Below are 20,067 nucleotides of genomic sequence, written 5' to 3'. Positions count from 1 at the left end.
CTTGATACACTCTGACCAAGTAGGGTTTGTCAAAGGGAGAGAAGGGAAGGACAACACTACCAAGATTCTGAATGCCCTATATTATGCCTCCAGTAAAAAACTACCTCTGGTTCTCCTGGGTACCGACGCGGAAAAGGCATTCGACCGCATCGACTGGTCCTACATTAAGCTTACATTACGGAAATTCGGATTTCCGGAGCCTTATATCCATGCTATATTCGCAATGTACTCAAATGCTTCCGCGTCGGTCCTAGTGAATAATCTTAATTCAAACAGTTTCCAGATTAAAAATGGCACTCGCCAAGGTTGCCCTCTTTCCCCCCTTATTTTTGTTCTCGTTGTGGAAACACTTATGCAAGCACTTAGGCAAGAGAAATCCATCAAAGGATTAATGATCGGTTCGCAGGAGTATAAATTAGCCGCTTTTGCGGATGATCTTTTGATACTAACCACTAACCCCAGTGTCTCCATGACCAAAATACTTCATGTATTGGATACCTTCAGTTTATTCTCCAACTTTAAGGTCAACCCCCAAAAGTCCCAGATTTTACATATAGGATTGTCTCCTGTGTCCGTTAAGAAACTCCAAACTAATTCCCCATTTAATTGGACGACCCAACTCATAACGTATCTAGGAATTAAAATTGATGCCCATTTACCTGTTTTGTTTCATTTGAACTATACCCCCCTTTTAAAGTCTATGGCCGCTCAATTGGACTCATTAGAAAAACACTTCCTCTCTTGGTTTGGAAGGAAAAATATTGTAATGTCTTTGGTCATACCACGGTTGACTTACCTCCTCCAGGTTCTTCCAATTACGATTCCACGCACTTTTTTCAATAAATTGAACACACTAATACAGCAGTTTTTATGGGATAAGAAAAGACCCAGAATCTCACTTACCTCCCTCGTTAGACCGAAACAACTAGGGGGTATAGGCCTTCCGGACCCCGAACTTTACATGAAGGCAATACACCTTTGTAGAGTGATTGATTGGCTACGCTCTCCTACTCATAAAACATGGCTCCATATTGAAAACTCTTACTTTACTTCTTCTACTAGATCCCTCATGCTGTCAGGCAAGCCACTATCTCCCCTTCCACATATGACTAACCCTCTAGTAAGGTCTACTATCAATGTGTGGAAATGGTTCTCCTCCAAATATGCTGACCAATTGCCTTTGTCTCCCCTCCTTCAAATTAAAGATATATATTCACTCGCCCCTGGGGAAGTATCATCCTCTATCACTTCCCAGCTTAGATTATCACCTACTTGCTTATCTGATCTGCTAGATGGCGATGGCTGTGTCCCCTCTGACTCTACACTGGCCTCCACAAGCGGTATACCACCCGCCAACTTTCTGGCTCTAAATTACCTTAGAGGTGAGCTACTCAGTTACTCCAAGTCCACCCCCATAAACCGTACCTCTGGTTGGTTTGAGAAATTGGTTTCCTCCACCACTTACCCCCCCAAGCTAATCTCATTCCTGTACAAAAAGCTTATCCAGCCTCACAAGAGAGTTAAACCGTCATACATAGGATTGTGGGAAAAAGATTTGGGCAAACAATTTTCTGATAAGGAAGTTAACTCCCTGCTGATTACCCCTCACAAGTCCTCTAGGTGCATTTGAGTACAGGAGAATGGTTACAAACTGTTGTCCAGGTGGTACAGAACCCCTGACAAGGTGGCCCTCATGTACCCTGGCGCCCCAGATTCGTGCTGGAGATGTGGTTTAGACAGGGGCACTTTCATCCATATTTGGTGGAACTGCCCTCCCTTACTTAGTTGGTGGAATCAGATATTCCGCGTCAGCAATTCTATATGCGGTTCCTCCGCCCCATGCACACCTGAAGTTGCCCTCCTATCTCTTGGTATATCCAAATATGATAAGAGTCCTGGATTACTTTCACACCTTCTGTCTGCAGCCCGTCTCCTAGTTCCTACTAGATGGCGCTCTGACGAAATCCCTTCTATTGAACAATGGACAAACAAGGTCGATCAAATTTATCGCCTTGAGGAGCTTTCTAATTGGGAGTTAGGTACTAGAAAGAAATTCCTCACAACTTGGTCGGCGTGGAGGAGGCACAGAAACTTCTCTTAATACTTCCCTCCTTACATAGGATTGGGTAGCTAGCTCTTGGCCCAATGAGTTCCATATCTACTTGACTATTATTAGTCTGATGACTTGCAATTATACTAACACTGTCTGGCAACCAAGATCCCGCTCAATTACTCTGTATAATGATTACACTGATTGTGCATGCATCTCTCCTGCTGCGTCAGGATATGTCTGCTGCTTCTAGACTGTGATATGTCTCTCTTTTCTTGTCTCTTTGTTTTGATAACAAAAAATCAATAAAAATGTTGATTATAAAAAAAAAAAAAAAAAATGGAGGGGAAAGGCGTCTGCCAGGACATAGGAGCTCCGCCCTACATCCATACCCACTTAGCTCGTATGCCCTGGCAAACTAGATTTCTCCATTCACATCAATCGATGTGGATGAATAAATCATTGCCGGGATTTTTTATTTTTTTTTATATATATATATATACAAAGTGCTTGCCAAAGCATAGGAACGCCGCCTCCTCCTCAGCTCGTATGCCTCGGCAAACGTATCTGTCACTGCAGAGGAGAAAATCCCGTCTTGCAGCGCCGCATACACCGACTTGCGTGTAATCTGACAGCAGCGCAATGCTTCTGTCAGAATGCACATCGGTGCTGCAGCTAGTCGATCGGTTGGTCCACCTGGAAGGTAAAAAAAGAAAAAAAAAAAAAAAAAAAAAACCAGGCCGCAACGCAATAATTTTATTAACTTTGCAACAGAACATATAAACTTTAACTTTTTTAACTGAACATTAACGTGTTTGCTTACTGGTGTGTTTTTTTTTACCTTTATAGAACAAACCTCTCCTTCCCCATGGGTCAATGTGCAAAGCGCAAATCGCCCAAAGATGTGGCGAAGTGCGTTATGCACTTTGTCCCATGTGAAAGGAGACGTTTGCAGCAGCAGTGAGTGAATGGGCCCTAATAGCCCTGTGTGCCTGTCCTGGTGAGATGATCCCTATGCTAATAGTGTACCTGTGAGTGGTACTTCCGGAAACACTCTCCAAAGCATAGGGCAGGGTGGTCCGGACAGTCAGGACAGAAATAGCGGGTGTCACGCCTTATTCCACTCCTGCTACAGACACGACATCTTTTTCGGGGTGACGGTTGGGTTGAGGTACCAGGAACGACATTGGGGAAATGTCGCTCGTGTAGACGGCTAACTACACTGGTGGTTGGGGCCACGGAACCTCCTGGATACAGGAGGTTCTCGATGATCTCTTCCTGAAATTTGAGGAAGGATCCAGTTCTCCCAGCCTTACTGTAGAGAACAAAACTATTGTACAGAGCCAATTGAATTAAATATACAGACACCTTCTTATACCAGCGTCTGGTGCGTCGGGAAACTAAATACGGAGACAACATCTGGTCATTGAAGTCCACCCCTCCCATGTGGAGGTTATAGTCGTGGACTGAGAGGGGCTTTTCAATGACACGGGTTGCTTGCTCAATTTGTATTGTCGTGTCTGCGTGAATGGAGGAGAACATGTAAACGTCACGCTTGTCTCTCTATTTCACCGCGAGCAGTTCTTCGTTACACAGTGCGGCCCTCTGCCCCCTTGCAAGACGGGTGGTAACGAGCCGTTGGGGGAAGCCCGCGCGACTAGTTCGCGCGGTACCACAGGCGCCAATCCGTTCTAGAAACAAATGCCTAAAGAGGGCCACACTTGTGTAAAAATTGTCCACATAAAGATGGTACCCCTTGCCGAATAAGGGTGACACCAAGTCCCAAACTGTCTTCCCACTGCTCCCCAGGTAGTCAGGGCAACCGACCGGCTCCAGGGTCTGATCTTTTCCCTCATAGACCCGAAATTTGTGGGTATAGCCTGTGGCCCTTTCACAGAGCTTATACAATTTGACCCCATACCGGGCGCGCTTGCTTGGGATGTATTGTTTGAAGCCAAGGCGCCCGGTAAAATGTATCAGGGACTCGTCTATGCAGATGTTTTGCTCTGGGGTATAAATATCTGCAAATTTCTGGTTGAAATGGTCTATGAGGGGCCGAATTTTGTGGAGCCGGTCAAAAGCAGGGTGGCCCCTGGGACGGGAGGCGGTGTTGTCACTAAAGTGCAGGAACCGCAGGATGGCCTCAAAACGTGCCCTGGACATGGCAGCAGAGAACATGGGCATGTGATGAATCGGGTTCGTGGACCAATATGACCGCAATTCATGCTTTTTTGTCAGGCCCATGTTGAGGAGGAGGCCCAGAAAAGTTTTAAGTTCGGAAACTTGGACTGGTTTCCACCGGAAAGGCTGGGCATAAAAGCTTCCCGGGTTAGCGGTGATAAATTGTGTGGCATACCTGTTTGTTTCGGCCACAACTATGTCTAAAAGCTCCGCAGTCAAGAACAGCTCAAAAAATCCCAGGGCCGAACCGATCTGAGCCGTCTCAACCCGAACTCCAGACTGGGCAGTGAAAGGGAAAACTACAGGTGCGGCTGAAGTTGGGGACTGCCAATCAGGGTTTGCCAGCACCTCTGGGATTCTAGGGGCTCTACGGGCACGTCTTTGCGGTGGCTGCGACGGGGTCACTACTGCACATGCCACCGTACCAGCTTCAACTGCCCTTCTGGTGCTCGCTACTTCACCAGGTTGTACGGCAGTGCTGGTACTAGGTCCAGGGAGGGCTGGGCTGCTGGTGTATGCCTCACCACGTAATCCGACAGCACCAGCCCCACTCTGCTGCTCTTGAAGCGGATCCTGCGCAACCTGCGGTCTAGCGACACGGGGCCGGGTACGCCTGGTGGTATCAGGGACCTCAGCCTCCTCATCCGAACTTTGGGTCAGAGAGCCACTGCTTTCTACAGGTTCGTATTCTGACCCGCTGGATTCATCAGATGAGGGTTCCCACTCCTCATCCGACTGGGTCAGAAGCCTGTAGGCCTCTTCAGAGGAATACCCCCTGTTAGACATGTGGGCAACTAAATTTAGGGGTATTCCCTGAGACTACCCAAGAAAAAAAAAGCAAGCCTGTCTTACAAAGGGGAGGCTAGCGAAGTACCGGAGGCCGCTGCGGTTGATAAAAAATATCAAAACTGATTTTTTTATCGCCGCAGTGCGTGTAAAGTGAATGTGCAGTGATCAAAAAAATTTTTTTTTTTTGTCACTGCGGTGGGGCGGGTGTGGGCGAACGCACGTGTGGGCGACCGATCAGGCCTGATCGGGCAAACACTGCGTTTTGGGTGGAGGGCGAACTAAAGTGACACTAATACAATTATAGATCTGACCGTGATCAGTTTTGATCACTTCCAGATACTATAAAAGTACAAATGCTGATTAGCGATACGCTAATCAGCGAATAACGGACTGCGGTGCGGTGGGCTGGGCGCTAACTGATCGCTAACTACCTAACCAAGGGACCTAAACTATACCTAAAACCTAACGGTCAATAACAGTGAAAAAAAAAAGTGACAGTTTGCACTGATCACTTTTTTCTTTTCACTTGTGATTGACAGGGGTGATCAAAGGGGTGATCAAAGGGTTAATTGGGGTTCAGGGGGGTGATCAGGGGCTAAAGTGTAGTGTTTGGTGTACTCACTGTGAAGCCTGCTCCTCTGCTGGATCCAACCGACGAAAAGAACCAGCAGAGGAGCAGGCAGCCATATAACAGATCATATTTACAAATATGATCTGCTATCTGGCACTTAGATTGGATTTTTTAAAAATCAGCAACCTGCCAGCCACGATCATTGGCTGGCAGGTTGCTGACGAAATACTTCTGTGCGAAATGCCGGCGCGAACTGCGCATGCGCACGCGCATAGTCGCGTCATCTCGCGTCTCGCGAGATGACGCGTATATGCGTGACTGTGCGCAGCGCTGCCACCTCCGGAACGCACATGTGCGTTAGGCGGTCCGGAGGTGGTTAAAGGGTTTTATATTCCTGCTTCCACAAAATACTGATTGAGGGCTGCTATATAGATGCTTCCACAAAATATAGATTGAGGGGTTTGATATACCTATTTCCGCCAAATATTGATTGAGGCCTGTGATATACCTTCCTCTACAAAATACTGAATAAGGCTAGTTTCACACTAGCGTTCGTCGGTCCGCTCGTGAGCTCCGTTTGAAGGAGCTCACGAGCGGACCCGAACGCCTTCGTCCAGCCCTGATGCAGTCTGAATGGAGCGGATCCGCTCAGACTGCATCAGTCTGGCGGCGTTCAGCCTCCGCTCCGCTCGCCTCCGCACGGACAGGCGGACAGCTGAACGCTGCTTGCAGCGTTCAGCTGTCCGCCTGGCCGTGCGGAGGCGAGCGGATCCGTTCAGACTTACAATGTAAGTCAATGGGAACGGATCTGCTTGAAGAGGTCACCATATGGCTCAATCTTCAAGCGATCCGTCCCCCATTGACTTTACATTGAAAGTCTGAACGGATCCGCTCAGGCATCTTGCGCACTTAGAAAATTTTCTAAGTTATTAATGCAGACGGATCCGTACTGAACGGAGCCTCCGTCTGCATTAATATGATCGGATCCGTTCAGAACGGATCCGATCAAGCGCTAGTGTGAAAGTAGCCTAAGGGGTTTGATATACCTGCTTCCACAAAATATTGATTAAAGGGTTTGATATACCTGTTTCCACCAAGTATTGATTGAGGCCTACGACATACAGTACAGACCAAAAGTTTGGACACACCTTCTCATTCAAAGAGTTTTCATTATTTTCATGACTATGAAAATTGTAGATTCACACTGAAGGCATCAAAACTATGAATTAACACATGTGGAATTATATACATAACAAAAAAGTGTGAGGTAGTCACCTGAAATGGTCTTCCAACAGTCTTGAAGGAGTTCCCAGAGATGCTTAGCACTCGTTGGCCCTTTTGCCTTTACTCTGCGGTCCAGCTCACCCCAAACCATCTCGATTGGGTTCAGGTCTGGTGACTGTGGAGGCCAGGTCATCTTGCGCAGCACCCCATCACTCTCCTTCATGGTCAAATAGCCCTTACACAGCCTGGAGGTGTGTTTGGGGTCATTGTCCTGTTGAAAAATAAATGATGGTCCAACTAAACGCAAACCGGATGGAATAGCATGCCGCTGCAAGATGCTGTGGTAGCCAAGCTGATTCAGTATGCCTTCAGTTTTGAATAAATCCCCAACAGTGTCACCAGCAAAGCACCCCCACACCATCACACCTCCTCCTCCATGCTTCACGGTGGGAACCAGGCATGTAGAGTCCATCCATTCACCTTTTCTGCGTTGCACAAAGACACGGTGGTTGGAACCAAAGATCTCAAATTTGGACTCATCAGACCAAAGCACAGATTTCCACTGGTCTACTGTCCATTCCTTGTGTTCTTTAGCCCAAAGAAGTCTCTTCTGCTTGTTGCCTGTCCTTAGCAGTAGTTTCCTAGCAGATATTCTACCATGAAGGCCTGATTCACACAGTCTCCTCTTAACAGTTGTTCTAGAGATGTGTCTGCTGCTAGAACTCTGTGTGGCATTGACCTGGTTTCTAATCTGAGCTGCTGTTAACCTGCGATTTCTGAGGCTGGTGATTCGGATGAACTTATCCTCCGCAGCAGAGGTGACTCTTGGTCTGCCTTTCCTGGGGCGGTCCGCATGTGAGCCAGTTTCTTTGTAGCGCTTGATGGTTTTTGTGACTGCACTTGGGGACACATTCAAAGTTTTCCCAATTTTCCAGACTGAGTGACCTTCATTTCTTAAAGTAATGATGGCCACTCGTTTTTCTTTACTTAGCTGCTTTTTTCTTGCCATAATACAAATTCTAACAGTCTATTCAGTAGGACTATCAGCTGTGTATCCACCTGACTTCTCCACAACGCAACTGATGGTCCCAACCCCATTTATAAGGCAAGAAATCCCACTTATTAAACCTGACAGGGCACACCTGTGAAGTGAAACCCATTTCAGGTGATTACCTCTTGAAGCTCATCAAGAGAATGCCAAGAGAGTGCAAAGCAGTAATCAAAGTGAAAGGTGGCTACTTTGAATAACCTAGAGTATGACATATTTTCAGTTGTTTCACACTTTTTTGTTATGTATATAATTCCACATAAGTTAATTAATAGTTTTGATGCCTTCAGTGTGAATCGACAATTTTCATAGTCATGAAAATAAAAAAAAATCTTTGAATGAGAAGGTGTGTCCAAACTTTTGGTTTGTACTGTACCTGCTTCCACAAAAAGTCAATTATGGGGTTCGATATACCTGTTTTCACCAAATATTGATTGAGGCCTGCAATATACTTGCTTCCACAAAATAATTATTCAGATGGTTGACATATCTGCATCCACAAAATACTGATTGAGTGCTTTGATATACCTGCTTCCACAAAATACTGATTGAGGGCTACGATATACCTGCTTACAAAAAATACTGATTAGGGGTTTGATATACTTGCTTCCAACAAAATACTGATTAAGGGCTGCACTATACCTGCTTCCACAAAATACTGATTAAGGGTTTTAATATCCCTGCTTCCTCAAAATACTGATTGAGGGCTGAGGTATACCTGCTTTCACAAAATACTGATTAAAGAGTTTTATATACCTGCTTCCACCAAATACTGATTGAGGCCTGCGATATACCTTCTTCCACAAAATACCGATTTAGGGGTACGATATACCTATTTCCCTCAAATATTGATTGAGGCCTGTGATATATTTGCTTCCACAAAATACTGATTAAGTGTTTGATATTCATGCTTCTCCAAAATATTGATTGAGGTATGCAATATCCCTGCTTTAAAAAAAATACTGATTAAGGGGTTTGATATACCTGTGTAACGGATATCCTGGCAGCCCAACTGGGTACCTCCGTTGATGGATGCTCCTAGTGCTTCCTGAGGGCTCCAAGCACTCCACTTCACATCGTAATCACTGCCGACTCCACGAACCACCGCAGCTTGGTTGAGGTTTCGCCGTCTTCCACCCACCCTGGTCCCAAGACCAGGACCCAACTTCCAGTGGGTAGAACCGTGTTGTAATCCCAGGGGAGTATAATACTGATAGCAATAGAGTAAATATAGCTGTTCCCCCACACATGAGATGACACTCTATGTTGAGGGTAAAACAGGAACTCCCTTTATTGAAGATCAACTCAGTATATATACAGTTCAAGAAGTCTATCAACATAACGCAATCAACCATGAACAACATGCAAACAGACATCTTCACCCCTTCCATAATAAATGAATAGGGAGAGAGGAGACACATGTGATGGGATTATCTCCGGAGTGTATCATAGGGTGATCTACTCATCTAGGAGTCGGCTGCTCCTAGAGTCACCTATCTTAATCCCATCACTAACACAATCAGTGGGAGTCTAAGTGCAGAGTTAACCTTTTTGTGTTGCTGAATCCACACCATGCCTTTTCTATGGGCAATAGGAAATATGTGGTATATAAATTCCACACATAAATCAGGGTTCATAGCTCCTTGTAACCCCAAAAGGTCTGAGGGGGTCTCCATAGTTCTCGGTCCTCAGTCTGTAGGAAGGAGGCTAGCAGCCCCAGTGGCGGTTCAGTCCATCACATTTCTCCCCTCCTATCAGTAGACTAACCAGGTACCTGACCTTCTGTTGGTCGGTGCCTGAGTTAGTCGAGTAGCCCACCCATAAACAAACACTGGTCCTGTTGAACTCTGGGGCCTGGCTCTGTTCTGTATGTCCCCAGCTGTTGAGTGGGTGTCTGTTACTCCTTGCTTCATTGTTGTTCTCTAGCTTGGAGAGCTGTGGGTACTTGGTGGGCAGAGGCCAACTGTGCTTTTCCCAGATGCCAGCTCTTCCACTGGGGTAGCCTGTGGGGAGTCAGCCTCTGGACGAGAGGATAGGGGAGGGCAGAGGCCAACTGTGCTCTGCCCAGATGCCAGCTCTTCCCCTGGGGTAGCCTGTGGGGAGTCAACCTCAGTACAAGAGGATAGGGGAGGGCAGAGGCCAACTGCGCTCTGCCCAGATGCCAGCTTTTCCGCTGGGGTAGCCTGTGGGGAGTCAGCATCTGGACAAGAGGATAGGGGAGGGCAGAGGCCAACTGCACTCTGCCCAGATGCCAGCTCTTCCGCTGGGATGGGGTCAGGCTATCCTACCCCCAGGACCTTGTTGTGGATCAGCTGTGGAAAGGAGGGATTGCTTAAATCCTCCTCCTGGCATTCCTGCGGGGTTGGTGGGGGATCTGTACCGGCTGTCCAGCATCCCTGTAGGTCTGGTGCAGAGACCGCAATCTCATCTTCACCATTGGAGTTAGGGGTGCTATCCCCCACCGGTTGTCTCCTCTCCCTTCAAGGTACACTGCCGCTGGGGAATGGAGCCGATGCTCTCCTCTCCCTGCAAAACATACTGCCACTGGGGAGCAGGACCAACTGTTCCTACTTCCTGAAACTCCGGCTGCCGTTGGGGATCTGGGCCGACCGCCCAGCATCCCTGTAGGGCTGGTGGAGAGACCTCGGTCCGATCTCCACCTGCCATATGGGGTTCCCCCCAGGACTAGTCTATGAGGTCCCCTACCTCCGCAGCTGGTACTGAAGCATGGGATACTTCAGTCGGGTATTTCCAGCTGTAGGGTTGTAGGTCTGGGACTGCCACCCAGCTCTCTGGCAGTGTATATAGGGGCCGAATTAAGCTGAGGAAGTATTGGTAATCCTGCTCCAGCTCCCACGCCTTTGTCACTAGAGATGCCAGGTCTTGTCTTACCTCTCTCGCTGTAGCCCAATCATGCATAGCCTTCCTGTAGTCATAGATATCCCAGAACCGGGACTCTCTAGCATCTCCAAACAAAGGGCCATCATAATCCTCACCCTCGGGTCTGTCGTGCTCTGCCATCCAGGGGGAGTGCCAAATCACATACCACCAGAGTGCCTGGTAGGCATTGTCTAGCCAAAGCTCCTTCCATACCAGGCTCTCGAGTTCTGTTACCCACTCATCCAGGGGCTGCTCTCCCTGAAGGGGCATTCACAGGGCCACTCACATCTGCAACCGCTGCTCCTCACTGGGGAGACTCTCGCCCCGCCGACGCTGTATGTCTTCCAGGACCTTGTGCCAGACGCCTTTCCGGACTGCATCCCTCCAGTCCGGGTCATCCTCCTCCTCGTAGTGGAACGCTGTGCAAAGACTAGCCGATTCCATCCTGCTGTAGCGAGGGGCGCTGTACGGATACTAGCATTCCCCTTAATATACTCCACGAACTGTGTCTCCGAGCTGCTTCTTCTCGCACTAGGACGCCATCCCACTGCTTGCAACCAATGTAACGGATCTCCTGGCCCCCCCCGACCGGGTACCTCCATTGATGGATGCTCCTAGTGCTTCCTGAGGACTCCAAGCACTCCGCTCTACACTGTAACCACCACAGGAACAAGAAACAGGAACAGCTCTTACAAGAGCTAGGAGTTATAGCCAGGGGAGTATACAGTGTATTGCAATCCCCACACACATGAGACAAGGCTCTATGTTGAATGTAAAACAGGAACTCCCTTTATTGAAGATCAACTCAGTATATATACAGTTCAAGAAGTCTAACAACATAACGTCTGTAGGAAGGAGGCTAGCCCTCAGGCTTCTCCAGCAGCCCCAGGGACGATTCAGTCTGTCACAACCTGTTTCCAGCAAATATTGACTGAGTGGATAAGGAAAGAAACGTGAAGGACGGCTCTCCTTTTGCCTGGTGATGTTTTGGTGCTCCAAACTAGTGCTACACCCTAGTCTCAAAATGGAGGTAAGTTAAGAGAAAAATGGATGGGCACTCTTATAAATGGAATCACATAGAATCAATAAAACATTTATTAGAACTGGATATAATAGATAAACAATAAAAAATAGACTAGATAAAAGTAAAAATGTATATAAAAATATAAAATATAAAATAAATCAATAAAATAATATCCAGAATGTCTAGTCGACTGGTACAGTTGATGGTAAGCTTTGAGATTGAGTCGGTCCGGATGATGGATTGCGCCTAAAGTGGTGCACTGTAGGATCGGCGCATCAGATCGATATTGTGATAAGAACAGCTATTATGGTAGCACATACACTACGTGCAGAATTATTAGGCAAATGAGTATTTTGACCACATCATCCTCTTTATGCATGTTGTCTTACTCCAAGCTGTATAGGCTCGAAAGCCTACTACCAATTAAGCATATTAGGTGATGTGCATCTCTGTAATGAGAAGGGGTGTGGTCTAATGACATCAACACCCTATATCAGGTGTGCATAATTATTAGGCAACTTCCTTTCCTTTGGCAAAATGGGTCAAAAGAAGGACTTGACAGGCTCAGAAAAGTCAAAAATAGTGAGATATCTTGCAGAGGGATGCAGCACTCTTAAAATTGCAAAGCTTCGGAAGCGTGATCATCGAACAATCAAGCGTTTCATTCAAAATAGTCAACAGGGTCGCAAGAAGCGTGTGGAAAAACCAAGGCGCAAAATAACTGCCCATGAACTGAGAAAAGTCAAGCGTGCAGCTGCCAAGATGCCACTTGCCACCAGTTTGGCCATATTTCAGAGCTGCAACATCACTGGAGTGCCCAAAAGCACAAGGTGTGCAATACTCAGAGACATGGCCAAGGTAAGAAAGGCTGAAAGACGACCACCACTGAACAAGACACACAAGCTGAAACGTCAAGACTGGGCCAAGAAATATCTCAAGACTGATTTTTCTAAGGTTTTATGGACTGATGAAATGAGAGTGAGTCTTGATGGGCCAGATGGCTGGATTGGTAAAGGGCAGAAAGCTCCAGTCCGACTCAGACACCAGCAAGGTGGAGGTGGAGTACTGGTTTGGGCTGGTATCATCAAAGATGAGCTTGTGGGGCCTTTTTGGGTTGAGGATGGAGTCAAGCTCAACTCCCAGTCCTACTGCCAGTTTCTGGAAGACACCTTCTTCAAGCAGTAGTACAGGAAGAAGTCTGCAAGGTAAGAAAAACATGATTTTCATGCAGGACAATGCTCCATCACACGCGTCCAAGTACTCCACAACGTGGCTGGCAAGAAAGGGTATAAAAGAAGAAAATCTAATGACATGGCCTCCTTGTTCACCTGATCTGAACCCCATTGAGAACCTGTGGTCCATCATCAAATGTGAGATTTACAAGGAGGGAAAACAGTACACCTCTCTGAACAGTGTCTGGGAGGCTGTGGTTGCTGCTGCACGCAATGTTGATGGTGAACAGATCAAAACACTGACAGAATCCATGGATGGCAGGCTTTTGAGTGTCCTTGCAAAGAAAGGTGGCTATATTGGTCACTGATTTGTTTTTGTTTTGTTTTTGAATGTCAGAAATGTATATTTGTGAATGTTGAGGTGTTATATTGGTTTTACTGGTAAAAATAAATAATTGAAATGGGTATATATTTGTTTTTTGTTAAGTTGCCTAATAATTATGTACAGTAATAGTCACCTGCACACACAGATATCCCCCTAAAATAGCTAAAACTAAAAACAAACTAAAAACTACTTCCAAAAATATTCAGCTTTGATATTAATGAGTTTTTTGGGTTCATTGAGAACATGGTTGTTGTTCAATAATAAAATTAATCCTCAAAAATACAACTTGCCTAATAATTCTGCACTCCCTTTATAAGTGAGCAAAATATAGATGAGCACAAAGTATATTCCTCTTAGGAAGTACTGAGTGGATTTTTATATTCCCGAAATGGCAAATATTCTTGTATCTATAGTCAGTAATTACCAATTGTTCTGTATTAGTGACTGCAACTCATTTGGATCTTGTCAATTATGTGGTCCAACCAAATCTGTTTAATTGGTTATAAAAGATCTCCTTTGGAAGAATATCTCTATTTTGTGTTGGTTGTATTATTGTTACCACACAGTAGTCTCAGATATTATTCATGTGCTTCTCTAATATTCATTCATTGGTCACTCAAAATACATTTTAGAATTAATATGGTGGTGTCTGTTAGTATTCACAATTGCAGAATCAGTGTTTATTTGTGGCGCTCCACGTGGAGTGTCTGAATGGTAAGCTTACCTCTCTTTGTGCAGTATGTCATACCAGGAGGAAAACTTGATGATACCTCACTTATATTATGTGTAGAGCAGGTACGTTCAACTGTATTTTTTTGCCGATTAAAGTACTGTGTCCCGCTGATTGTCTGCGGCCGTCCCGATGTCTCAGCTTGCTGTACTGTCGGCTCCGTGTCTTTAGCGTCCCAAGTGTCTCAGGTTGCGCAAGCACAGGTAGTAGAAGTAGGCTGGCTGATTGATATTACCTGTAGCGTGCCAGCTGCAGGCTTCAGATCTTTCTAGGTATCTTCAGTGAAGCGCTTCACTTAATTTCACATTTGTCAGTATTTTCCATCATATTCCCGGCTATTATCTACTAGGTATAGCAGTGGTACATCACACCCAAAAATTGCTGAATTTCACCAGAAAATGTAACTGACAATTATTTAATTTTTTTACCTGTCTACTAGGTATAGCAGTGGTACTTTACACCCAAAAATTGGTGAATTTCACCAGAAAATGTAAGTGAAATTTTATTTTTATTTTATACCTGTCTACTAGGTATAGAAGTTGTAAATCGCACCCAAAACTTGCTGAATTTCACCAGGAAATGTAACTGACCAATTATTTTTTTTAACTTGTCTACTAGGTATAGCAGTGGTACATCACACCCAAAAATTGCTGAATTTCACCAGAAAATGTAAGTGAAATTTTATTTTTATTTTATACCTGTCTACTAGGTATAGAAGTTGTAAATCGCACCCAAAAATTGCTGAATTTCACCAGAAAATGTAACTGACCAATTGTTTTTTATTTATTTTTTTACCGGTCTAATAGGTATAGCAGTGGTACATCACACCCAAAAATTGATGAATTTCACCAGGAAATTTAACTGACAAAGTAGTGAAATTACATTAAATCAAATACATACAAATAAAAAAATTAAAATTAGATTTATGAGGTGGAGTTCCATATGGAGTAGGAGTTTGGGGAGGCGGTAGATGTAGCGGTGTAGGTGGAAGCGGCGGTGGAGGAGGACGAGGTAGCCAACATAGGTTTTTGGTTTTAATTATTTTTTTTTAAATTAGGGTACCCGCCAAAAGAGTGTGAAATATCCAAAATACAAGAATGAGCAATTGTGCTGCAGTATAACAATGGCTGATTAAGGCCGGTATACATGTCTATACTGCACAAGGTACAATGTCCTTGTAATGGGGATCTAGCAGCTTGGCCACCCAGTAATCAGCACAAGTTAGAATGTGGGCAACTTGGCGGTCGTTGCGGGGACACTGCAGCATGTAAGCGCTCATTTGTCTCAGGCTGCCCAGATGCAACGAAAAGCTGTCCTCTGTGGGAGGTGTATCGTCTGTGTCCTCTGTATCCCCCTAGCCATGCACCAGTGATGGCCATGAGCTGGTCTGGGTGCCACCCTGCTGTGAACATGGTTCCTCCTCCTCCATCTCCTCATCCTCCACCTCGTCATCCTCCAGAACTGTGCCCTGGCTGGACAATTGTGTACCTGGCATTTGTGAGTGCAGGAACCCACCCTCGGAGCCACTTGTGAATGACTGGCCGGAAACCCTATGAAATGATCCCTCTTTCTTTTCCTCCTCCTGTGCCACATCCTCTTCCATCATCGCCAGCAGCGTTTTTTCAAGGAGGCATAGAAGTGGGATATATTTACGCTGAGAACGGCGTTATCGGCACTGGCCATGTTGGTGAAGTACTCGAAACAGCGCAACAAGGAACACAGGTCTCGCATGGAGGCCCAGTCATTGGTGGTGAAGTGGTGCTGTTCCGCAGAGCGACTCACCCATGCGTGCTGCAGCTTAAACTCCACCAACGCTTGCTGCTGCTCACACAGTCTGGCCAGCATGTGCAAGGTGGAGTTCCACCTTGTGGGCACGTTGAATATGAGGCGGTGAGTGGGAAGGCCGAAGTTACGCTGCAGCGGGGTGAGAACGTCAAAAGCACACACAGACGGCCCGCACTTTATGCAGCAGCTCTGACATATCGGTGTAATTTTTAAGGAATCTCTGCACCACCAAATTCAGCACATGCGCCAGGCAAGAGATGTGCGTGAAACCGGCTAGTCCCAGAGCTGCTACGAGATTTTGCCCATTATCGCACACCACCAGGCCGGGCTTGAGTCTCACTGGCACCAACCACTCATCGGTCTGTTATTCAAGACCCGTCCACAGCTCTTGCGCGGTGTGGGGTTTGTTCCCCAAACAGATAAGTTTTAAAACTGCCTGCTGTCGTTTACCCCTGGCTGTGCTGAAGTTGGTGGTGAAGATGTTACGCTGACCGGATAAGGAGCTGGTAGAGGGTGAGGAAGCGGAGTAGGAGGAGGAAGCAACAGGAGGCAAACTGAAGCACCCTGCAATCCTCGGTGGTGGAAGGACATGCGCCAAACTGCAAATCTGCCTCAGGCCCGGCCACCACCGCATTTACCCACTGTGCTGTTATGGAGATATAACGTCCCTGACCGTGCTTAATGGTCCACGTATCCGTAGTGAGGTGCGCCTTGCCACAGATGGCGTTTCGCAGTGCACACCTGATTTTTTCCCCTACTTGGATGTGCAGGGAAGGGATGGCTCGCCTGGAAAAGTAGTGGAGGCTGGGCACGACGTACTGTGGGACAGCCACTGACATAAAGCCTTTAAAATTATCTGTCTGCACCAGACGAAATGACAGCATTTCAAAGGTCAGTAATTTAGAAATGCTGGCATTCAGGGCTAGGGATGGCGGGTGGGTGGGGGGGTACTTCCTCTTCCTCTCTAGTGTTTGGGAGATGGAGAGCTGAACGCTTCCGTGGGACATTGTGGAGATGCTTTGTGAACCAGGTGGTGGTGTTGTTGGAAGATCCTCTGTTTGCAGGGTGGCAGGTGGCACTCTTACTCCAGAGGTGGATGAAGAGGCTGAGACTGCAGCAGAAGAGGAACCAGGAGGAGCCAGAGACCTTTCTTGGTTTTTGAGGTGTCTTCTCTACTGCAGCTCGTGCTTAGCACTTAAATGCCTGGTCATGCAGGTTGTGCTCATGTTGAGAACGTTTATGCCTCGCTTCAGGCTCTGATTGCACAGCGTGCAAACCACTCGTGTCTTGTCGTCAGCACATTGTCTGAAGAACTGCCATGCCTGAGAACTCCTTGCAGCTGGCTTCAGTGTGTTCGGTCCCTTGCTGCGGTGGGCAGTAGCAGGCATACTGTCTAGGGGACGACTGCTGCGCTTTTGCACCCTGCTACCTCTTCTGCTGTGCTGGTGGCTCTGTGCATCCACCACCTCTTCCTCCGAACTACATAGGTCACTCGCATGACCTTGATTCCATGTGGAGTCGAGGACCTCATCGAACTCCACATTACCTTCCACACAGTCTTCACCCCTGCCCTCCTTGTCGGTCTGCACACTTTCGAAGGCCCCAACATTTGGCACCTGTGTTTCGTCATCATCTGAGACGTGCTGCGATGGTTCTCCTATGTACTCATCTTGAAAGATAAGTGGTTGGGCATTGATGCACTCAATCTCTTCCACTTCTGGGGCAGGGCTAGGTGGATGGCTGGGGAAACCCTGCTAATAGAGTCATCAAAAAGCAGAAGAGACTGCTGCATGACTTGGGGCTCAGGCTGCTTGGCTGATTTGCAAGGGGGTGAGTTGAAAGACCTATGGACCTCGGTTTCAGGTGCCGACTCTGATCTTTCAGCAGGAGACTGGGTAGGAGACAATGTGAAGGAACTGGAGGCACTGTCAGCAACCCAATCTACTATCGCCTGTACGATTCTGTCGCCTACTCGCACCTGAGGAAGGGGTTTCACTTGTGAGTGTAGCTGGCACAGATCGACCACGTCCTCTCCCTGCAACAGGAGCTCCACCAGCAGCACCACGCCTGGGCCACGTCCCTTATTTGACGCTCTCCTCATATTTCTCAAATTTAGGATCTTGCCCTAAATGGGTGTTTAATTAATAGTAGAATAGAACGACAGTATGTGCAGGGTGTATCTCACATGCCTTGAACCAGACTAGGCCACAATTAAATTTGTTTACCCAAAATGTCTGTATTTCAAATACCTGAATAGAACCACTGTATATAAAGGGTGTATCTCACACGCCCTTATCCAGATTAGGCCGCAATTATAGATTTGTGCCCAAAATGGCTGTATTTCAAATAACTGAATATAACCCCTGTATATAAAGGGTGTATCTCACAATGACATCTGCAGCAAAGGCTGCCAATTATTATTTTTTGCTTAATAACTGAATATGACAGCAGTATATAACCCTGGAATTTCAAATGTCTTGATGCTGCAAGAGCAGAACAATTGTGTATTTTGCCCAAAATAGGGTGTTTTATTAATAGCAGAATATAACCCCTGTATATAAAGGGTGTATCTCACATGTCCTGACCCACACTAGGCCGTAATTAAAGATTTGTGCCCAAAATGGCTGTATTTCAAATAATCGAATATAACCCCTGTATTTAAATGGTGTATCTCACACGCCCTGACCCACACTAGGCCTCAATTAAAGATTTGTGCCCAAAATCGCTGTATTTCAAATAACTGAATATAAACTCTGTATATAAAGGATGTATCTCACACGCCCTGACCCATACTAGGCTGCAATTATAGATTTATGCCCAAAATGGCTGTATTTCAATTAACTAAATATAACCCCTGAATATAAAGAGTGTATCTCACAATGACATCTGCAGCATAGGCTGCCAAATAAAAATAACTAGGTTCTGAAACGCGTCTAGGATAAATCAGTGTGAACAGGACCCAGCCAGTGGTGCGCTATTTCTGTCTAAGCACAAAAAAGGATCCGTGCTATTTATTATTTAGAACCACCCGAGAAAAATCCATGCGGTAACGGCAGCGACTTAATCTCTAAAGAGGACTGATTCAATCACCATCCAAACAGTTCCTGTGAAGGGGAGCCGAACCCCGTACCGGTATAGTTCTGCTATACAAACTCCCGCTACTCCGACTGACGCAGGTGGATGTCATCACCGACCAAGTGAACCACCTACAGGTCAGGTCACGTGAGACGCCGAGAAGGAGAAGCGGTGATACTACCTCGTGGCAGGAGGTAGTTAGCAGATACCGCTACGAGAATAAGTACAAAGTATCCTCCGGACATTATAAGAACATACCGTGGACCGCAGGGTGGATATCTTCTTACCGATTGGTATGTTGAACATTTGGCAAGTTATTTTATAACCATCTGAACATTGTCAAAGTATGGATTCAATGCGCTATTGACTGACACCACGCAGCATAATCAAGTGGTCCTATTATCCCTTTGGAGTACTCCTGTTAGTTGGGTATATGCGTGAGCTCCGCATCCAAAATACCCACATATTTATGCTATTTTGATATACTACTAGGATATGTTTTACATTTAGTGGGCAATTAATTTTATTAATTTTATCATTGTACAATTACAATAGTAAATAATTGTGATTTTTATTAAGTGTAATAAATGCAAAAATACTGTGAGCCAGTCTAATTGTGTTTCAGTATTTTTTGGTTTTCAGCTGGTATCTGAAAGACTGGGCTCCAGTAGGTTGCTGGTGAGCTCCTCTGAATTGTCTATAGAGATGTAAAATAGTGTATTAAAGTGCACAAAAAGGGTGTTTTAAAAAAAACTGAAATTTATGGCTGTAGTTCTAACTTATTTTGCACACTGACTAATCCTGCAAATGCACCAGATGTTGTATATTGCCAAAAAAGGGTGATTTTTTTACAACCAGATTATTAGTGCAGTTTTCCTAGATTGAATTTCAATGTCACAAAAGCTCAGATGCAGTGCTGGTGCACTGAGCTTGCATAAAATGGCCGCCGTCGCCCACCTAACTAATAGACATGTAAACGTAATTTTTTTTCGGTCACTGGGCTCAGGGCAGGGTCCTGCACCCACACAACTAAATGTAGGTCGATCACTGAGTTAGATTCATGTTCTGAACCAAAGATTCTCTCCTATTCTCTCCCTGAAATCACCAGCAACATCCTCTCCCTACACTAGTAACAGCAGAGTGACGTGCAGCA

Source organism: Bufo gargarizans, chromosome 4, assembly GCF_014858855.1.
Source record: "Bufo gargarizans isolate SCDJY-AF-19 chromosome 4, ASM1485885v1, whole genome shotgun sequence".
NCBI classification, from domain to species: Eukaryota; Metazoa; Chordata; class Amphibia; order Anura; family Bufonidae; genus Bufo; species Bufo gargarizans.
The sequence above is the reverse complement of the archived record's forward strand: the minus strand, read 5'-3'. Positions refer to the sequence as shown.